We start from the raw sequence: 7,005 nt of genomic DNA, 5'->3' as shown, positions 1-7,005 counted from the left end.
AGACAGGGAGCAGGTAAGGACCACATCTGGGGGCATGAGTTCATGTTCAGTTTTGGATCCATCAGTTCTGATATGCCTGAATATTTCAAGGCTGTCCTGCATGAAAACAGAGGTGATGTGAGACAGGACTAAAAACCAACTCCTGTTTACGAAGTGGATGTTAACCAAAACACTCGTGATTTTAGAGAACTGCAGATGGCTATGTTCTGTTGACCCATCCGCCCTCTTGTTCCTACCTGTTGTACGCTGGGCTGGAATGTTTGCTTGTCTTCGTGGCCTTTCACTACCACTTTCCCACCTTTCCCAGCCCTGCCTCTCCCTCTCCCTGTTTCTGGTTTTCCGTCTGTACCATTCTGTGGCATCGCTGTCACGGGTTGGAGCTGAGGTGGGCAATAGCTGGGCAATAGCTGGGCTGTGATGTTGGTTGCCCTCAGCTCTTTCTGCATGACCTAACTGAGCTGCTTAAGATGGAAAACACTTTGGAAAAATGCACCAGTTGGTAGCTCAGTCCTTGAACTTCTCCGAGAAGCCAGCTCCACATCCCCTTCACTCATTCGCCTGTTTGCTGGGTGAGAGAGCAGCTGCTTCTCCTTGCTCTATCAGCCGGACTCAGACCGACCGTGCTAGCAGTGAGGCCAAAAAGACAAGGGGATGTGGTGGCTCTGGAGCCAGGTAAATCATTCTAGTTCCTGCCAGCTTCAAACTGGGCTTCAATTCCTGGCAGAGTCGTGGAAATGCCGTTTTCCTTTGGGGACCTCTGGATGGGGAAGTCTGTTCATGTTGACCAGGGCTGTACAGATTTAACTTAGTGTCTCCAGTGTCTCTCCCATGCCTCGTGGAGCTGAGACTAGGAATTTGCATGACCCTGGTACCCTGCTCCCCAGGGCCTGTTCTTTAGAGAGGAAAAGAGCCACTTTTTATGTCTGAATTTAATGAATGAGCTGTCCCACTGGGCCAGCGTTTCCCACCCTTGTCTGCACGTTGGAATCATTTGGGAAACTTGAAGAATACAGGTGCCTGGGTCCCAGAGTTCCTGAAGTGGACTGAGGTGTCTGGAGTCCAGTGAAGGCTGAGAACCACTGCTGTACCCTATTGCCTTTTTTATTTTTAAGTTACTTTAATTTGGAAATAATTTCAGGCTTACGGAATAGTTGCAAGAATAAGAATTGTACATATGAGGCTAAAATATCCTTTATTTGGGTCTACCTATTAACTTGCCCTATTTGATTTGTCATTTGTATTCTTGCATGTGCTGTCTCTCTGCATGTATCATGGTCCTTTGGCTCTAATGCTTCAGTGGGTATTTCCTAACCAACCTCAGTACGATGATCAAATTCAGTACATTTAACATGGATACAGTAGTTTGAAATACCCTTTGTATTCCAGTTGACCTCGTAATGTCCTCTGTAGGCCCTTCCCCCAGCCCCCAGCCCTGGATCTAGTCTGGGATCAGGTGTTACAGGTAGTTGTCATGTCTCTCTAGTCTCCTTTACTCTGGAGCATTTCCAGTTTTGTCACTTATGACATTGACATTTTGGAAGAATACAATTTCTCCTTTTTAAACGATGGTGCTCACTTTGGGTTTATCCAGTGCTTCCTCTTGAGTAGTTTAGACTGTTTTGCATTCCAGGTGGCTCCAGCACTGCCTGTGTCATTTCTCTCTGGGAACACGATGTCTTCTGCCCCTCAGTAGTGCTCTTAATTTTGGTCACCTGGTGGGTCATTCATGGTCCAGTGAGGGAAAAAGTAAATAGGAAAATTTTAATATAAATAATTAACTGTGTAAGAGGTAGTTAACTATTAAGAGGCTATAAAAGAGAGTTCTGAAGCAGCTTAGCAGGAAACAGCTACCACCCTGAGGGTCAAGGGAAGAGAAGACAAGGAAAGGGAGGAACTTAGAACCTCAGAGGAGGACCCTGTAAGCTTGAGAGTCAGACTTCCAACAGGAAGGCACTGCCTGCCTTGTGCTGCAGAATCAGTCCCCTGGAGATGACCGCTGAGTCACAAAAGCAGAGAACCACTGCTTTGAAAGATGCTGCTGGGAACCAGGCCAGACTGAAACAAAAGTGGTCTCCAGCCTTGCTATCCTCATCAGAGGCCCCTGTTGGCCACCTGGCAAAAGGGAAATGCAGTTTGCAGGGTCCCAGCTTCAGTGTAGCAAGGAAGGTGAGTTTGGAGCTTAGAGGCAACAAATTAATACCTAGCACAGCTGGTCAGGATGCCTCCCACTTTTTCCGTGGTATCGTTAACTGTTTTCCCTCCCAACTCAAGCAGTCTCTGGAGACATACGGTAGGACCGTGTGAATACCCTGCTCCTCACCAGACTTCTCCCTAGATTCCAACAAACAGTGCTGCTGTTGGTCTGAGTCCGTCTTTGCTGTCATGATTGTTGTTTTAGATTCCATTTTACTGTGATGGTTGTGAAACATTGTTTTTCCAGTTCAGCACACCTTCCTCATTGACCAGTCTGTTCTCCCTCCCTTCTCCCCTAGCTGTTTGTTTTTATATCTATGTATGTTCATTATGACCTGATGGATTCTTCTTTTATTCGATAGTCTGTAATTCACTGTTGTCCTTTCGTTTGTGTTTTGTTTTTGGTTCTCAGATAGTTCCAGATTGGGCCAGTGGATATCCCTGCAAGTTGTTTCCTATGTCCTGACTCTTTTTTCTTTTTTAACACTTATGTAATTTCTGACATTACAAGATGTTCCCGACATACCTTGTACCCCACCTTGCCCCAGCGCTGGGATCAGCATTTCTCCGAGGAACCCTGGTCCCTGGTGCAAGCGGTGTTCATTGCTGCTGGGGTGTCTCTGCTTCTCATTCTGTCAGAGCCGTCTTACTGCCTTTGAAAAGTTGCTTCTAATTTTTTTTTTAACAGAAGTAATAGAGCTTTAAAAAATGTAAACCACGCAGACATCTGTAAGGAAAAAGCGCCCGCAGGTAAGCAAGTTTAGTAGTGGTATGTGTTCCTGTAGACTGTGTTTCCTACATAGACAGAACAGACTTGGAGTGGTTTTTGGTTTTGCTTTTTGCTGTTCTGTGAATTCTTCTCTATGAGGTCCTTTTTTTTTGCCCCCCACAACAAAGTGTGTACTCTGTCAGACTGAGAATTTGTCATTGCTTCTTGTTAGCTGCATGAAAACGTATAGCCATACTGTGATTAACGGACACACAGTGGACAGACACTCAGGTTGATTCCTGCCTCACTGCAGTGAACTCCTTTGTACACATACTGTCAGGCATTTAGAATTTCTTTTAATTTTTAAAACTTTTTATTGAGGCAAAAACACAGCCTGAAATTAACATTTTAAAGTGAATAATTCAGTGGCATTTAGTACACTCACAGTGTTGTGCAACTCCCCCGCCCTCCCGTCTAGTTCCAGAGCATTTTTATCACCCCATAGTGTACATTTTTGCACAGACTCAAGGATAGATTCTTAGTGCTGGTTTACTTTGGACCAAAAGTCACATTAAAATTTTTTCATAGATGTACCCAGTTGCCCTCCAGAAAAGTTACACCAACTTACATTCCCACTAGCAGTAAAAGAATCGCATTTCCCGACAGCCGTGTCTGTACTTTGGGTGCTGGAAAACTGTCTGTCTCTACAAGTCTGCTCTTTTCTCCGAGGCTGTCCAGTTGGTTGGCGTCTCTGTCGTATTCTGTTACGACTTTTTGTGTCTGTGATACTGGTTGTTATTTCTCTTCTCTCATTTGCTGTTCTGTTTACTTGAGTCCTCGTTTTTTCTTGACGAGCCTGGCTAAAGTTTTTTCAATTTTACCATTTTAAGAAATTGGCTTTGGTTTCATTGATCTTTTCTTTTTTGTCTCTGTTCATTTCCTCTCTGATCTTTATTATTTCTTTCCTTCTACTGACTTTGGACTTTGGTCTTCTTTTTCTAGTTCTTTAGATGGTTACATTGTTTGAAACTTTTCTTGTTTCTCGAGGAAGGCCTGTATTGCTGTGAACTTCCCTCTTAGAACTGCTTTTGCTGTGTCCCTTAGCTTTTGGAAAGTTGTGTTTCCATTTTCATTTGTCTCGAGGTATTTTCTGGTTTCTTTAGTTTCTTTACTGACCCACTGCTTTTTTTAGTAGCGTTTATTTAGTCTCCATGTGTTTGTGCTTTTCCCATTTTTCTTCCTGTAATTGATTTCTAGTTTCATATCGTTACAGTTGGGAAAAATGCTTGATATAAAATCTATATTCTTTAATTTGTTAAGCTTGTTTTGTGGCCTAGAATGTATGTGATCTACCCTGGAGAATAAAAGAATGTGTATTCTGATGGGTTTTTTGTTGTTGTTTTGTTTGTTTTTTGATGTAGTGTGCTGTAGATATCTGTTAAATCCAGCTGGTCTAATGTGTCATTTAAGACTACTGTTTCCTTACTGATTTTCTGTGGATGATTTGTCCATTGATGTAAGTGGGGTGTTAAAGTCTCCTACTATGGTTTTACCATTGGTTTCTCCCTTTATGTCTGTTAATATTTGCTTTATATATTTAGGTACTCCTGTAATAGATGCATGTATATGTTAGTGAGTGTGATATCCTCTTCTTGTATTGATTCCTTTATCATTATATAATGTCCTTTGTCTTTTGTTATAGACTTTGTTTTAAAGTCTGTTTTGTCTGATATGAGTATTGCAACCCCTGCTTTCTTGTCATTTGCATTGGCTTAAAGTATCTTTTTCCATCCTCTCACTTTGTCTGTTTGTGTCTTTAGCTCTGAAGTGAGTCTCCTGTAAGCAGCGTATAGCTGGGTCTTACTTTTTCATCCAGTTAGCCACCCTGTGTTTATTGTTTGGGCATTTGTCCATTGACGTTTAAAGTGATTATTGATAGGTATGTATTTACTGCCATTTTGTTTCTTGTTTTCTGGTTGTTTTTGTAGTTCTCTGTTCTTTTAGTCTCTTTGCTTGTGAATTGATGATTTTCTTCAGTGGTATGTTTGTGTCCCTTTTTCTCTAGTTTTTGTGTCATAGGTTTTTGATTTGTGGTTATCATGGGGTTCATATATGTTGACCCATTACTACAGCTGCTTGTTTTAAACAGATAGTCATTTAAGTTCAAACACATTCTAAAAGATGTTTATTTTTTTACTCCCCTTCCCCAGATTTTGTGTTTTGATGGCCTATTTTTGCATCTTTGTGTTCATCTGTTACTGCTTGTTGAAGTTACAGTTGTTTTTACAGGTTTTTGACTTTTAATCTTCCTGCCAGCTCAGTTAAGTGGCTGGTCCTCAGTCTTTACTGTACGTTTGTCTTTACTGGTGGGCTCTCCTTCCACGTAGGTACTTCTTGTTGTAGCCTTTTACTTTCCACTTAGGAAAGACCATTTAACATTTCTTTTTAGACTTGGTTTAGTGTTGATGAACTCTTAGTTTTTGCTCATCTGACAAGTTACTTCTCTCTCTCTCAGTTCTAAATGATAGCCTTGCTGGGTAGACTCTCCTAGTTTGCAGGTTTTTCCCTTTCTGCACTTTGACTGTTTAATGCCATTCCCTTCTGCCTTGCAAGCTTTCTGCAGAAAAATCAGCTGATAGCTGTATGGGAGTTCCCTTGTATATAAATCTTTGGTTTTCTCTTGCTGCCTTTAGAATTCTCTCTTTAACTTCTGCCATTTTAATTATATGTTCTGATGTGGATCCGTTTGGGTTCATCTTGTTTGGGACCTTTTGTGCTTCCTGTACCTGGATGTTTGGTTCCTTCTTTGGGTTTGGGAAATTTTCAGCCATAATTTTATCAAACACATTTTTGACCCTTTTCGCTCTGTCTCCTCCTTCTGGGACCCCTACACTGCAAATGTTGGTACACTTGATGTTTTCTGAGATGTCTTAAAGTGTTCTCCTTAATTTGTTTTGTTTTTCTTTTTGCTGTTCTGAATGGGTGATTTCCACTATTCTGTTTTCCAGATCACTTAAGCATTCTTCTGTATCACCTAGTCTACTGTTAATTCCTTCTAGTGTGTTATTCATTTATGTTATCGTATTCTTCAGTTCTGGCTGGTTCTCTTATATATTCTAGTTCGTTGTTAAAATTCTCACTGTGTTCGTCTATTCTTTCCCCTAATTCAGCTAGCATTCTTACTACTAGTGCTTTGAATTCTTTATCTGGTAAATTGTTTATTTTTGTTCCATCAGTTGTTTTTTAGGAGTTTCCTCTTGCTCTTTTAATTGAAACAAGTTCCTGTCTTCTGATTTTGCTTAATTTTCTGTCTCTGTGAAATTAGGTGAGACAGTTCCCTGTTGTGGTCGTGAAGAGGTGTCCTTGTGTGGCAGCAACCCTGTACAGTCTGCATGTGCCCAGTGGCTTTGGTGGGGGACCTGGATCTGACGTGAACACGAGACATCTTTCTCCAGGGCGTGCTGGCAGCTATCACCTTGACAGAAGGTGGGTAGGGCTAGAGGTAGAGGGGCCAGGGCCAGGGGCAGCTGTGAGCAGGGCTTCTCTTCTGCTCAGTGGCCATCACACCACCCTACCGGGGGCAGGGTTGGGTCCCAAGTTGCTAGAGCAGAAGCCCTGAGGGACAGGTGCAAGTTCACTCAGTTCCCTGTCAGCGTGTGCTCTCCTCACCCTGGATGGGAGCCGCGCTGCGAGGGGCTGGCGTGGGCGCCGGCACGGGCCTCGGCGCGGCCTGTGCTGCCCCGCCGCAGTCTGAGATCTGGCTTCTGGTGCGCTGCCTGTTGTCAGTGCCAGTCATGGCTGCGCACGGCTCTGGGTCTGGGCTGCCTTTGTGCCTCGCAGCCGGGCTTTCCCCTCGGCCGAGGCAGCGCTCGCCCCAGCGTGGAGCTGCTTGTGAAGCAAGTGGGGCCAGGGCTGTCGCTCAGCCCAGGCTGGGGTGCATGCTGGGGCAGTTGTGGGAAACCGGTTGGAGGCCCAGTCTCAGTCCACCCTTTCCACCCTGTTTCGGGATTAAACAAGTGTGTGCTCACTCCTCACGAGTGGGGTCCAGGCTTCCCACAGCCCTTCTGTTACTGCCACGACTGTCAACCAGCCAAGGGGACATG

Source organism: Camelus dromedarius, chromosome 29 (assembly GCF_036321535.1).
Source record: "Camelus dromedarius isolate mCamDro1 chromosome 29, mCamDro1.pat, whole genome shotgun sequence".
Classification (NCBI taxonomy): Eukaryota; Metazoa; Chordata; class Mammalia; order Artiodactyla; family Camelidae; genus Camelus; species Camelus dromedarius.
The sequence above is the reverse complement of the archived record's forward strand: the minus strand, read 5'-3'. Positions refer to the sequence as shown.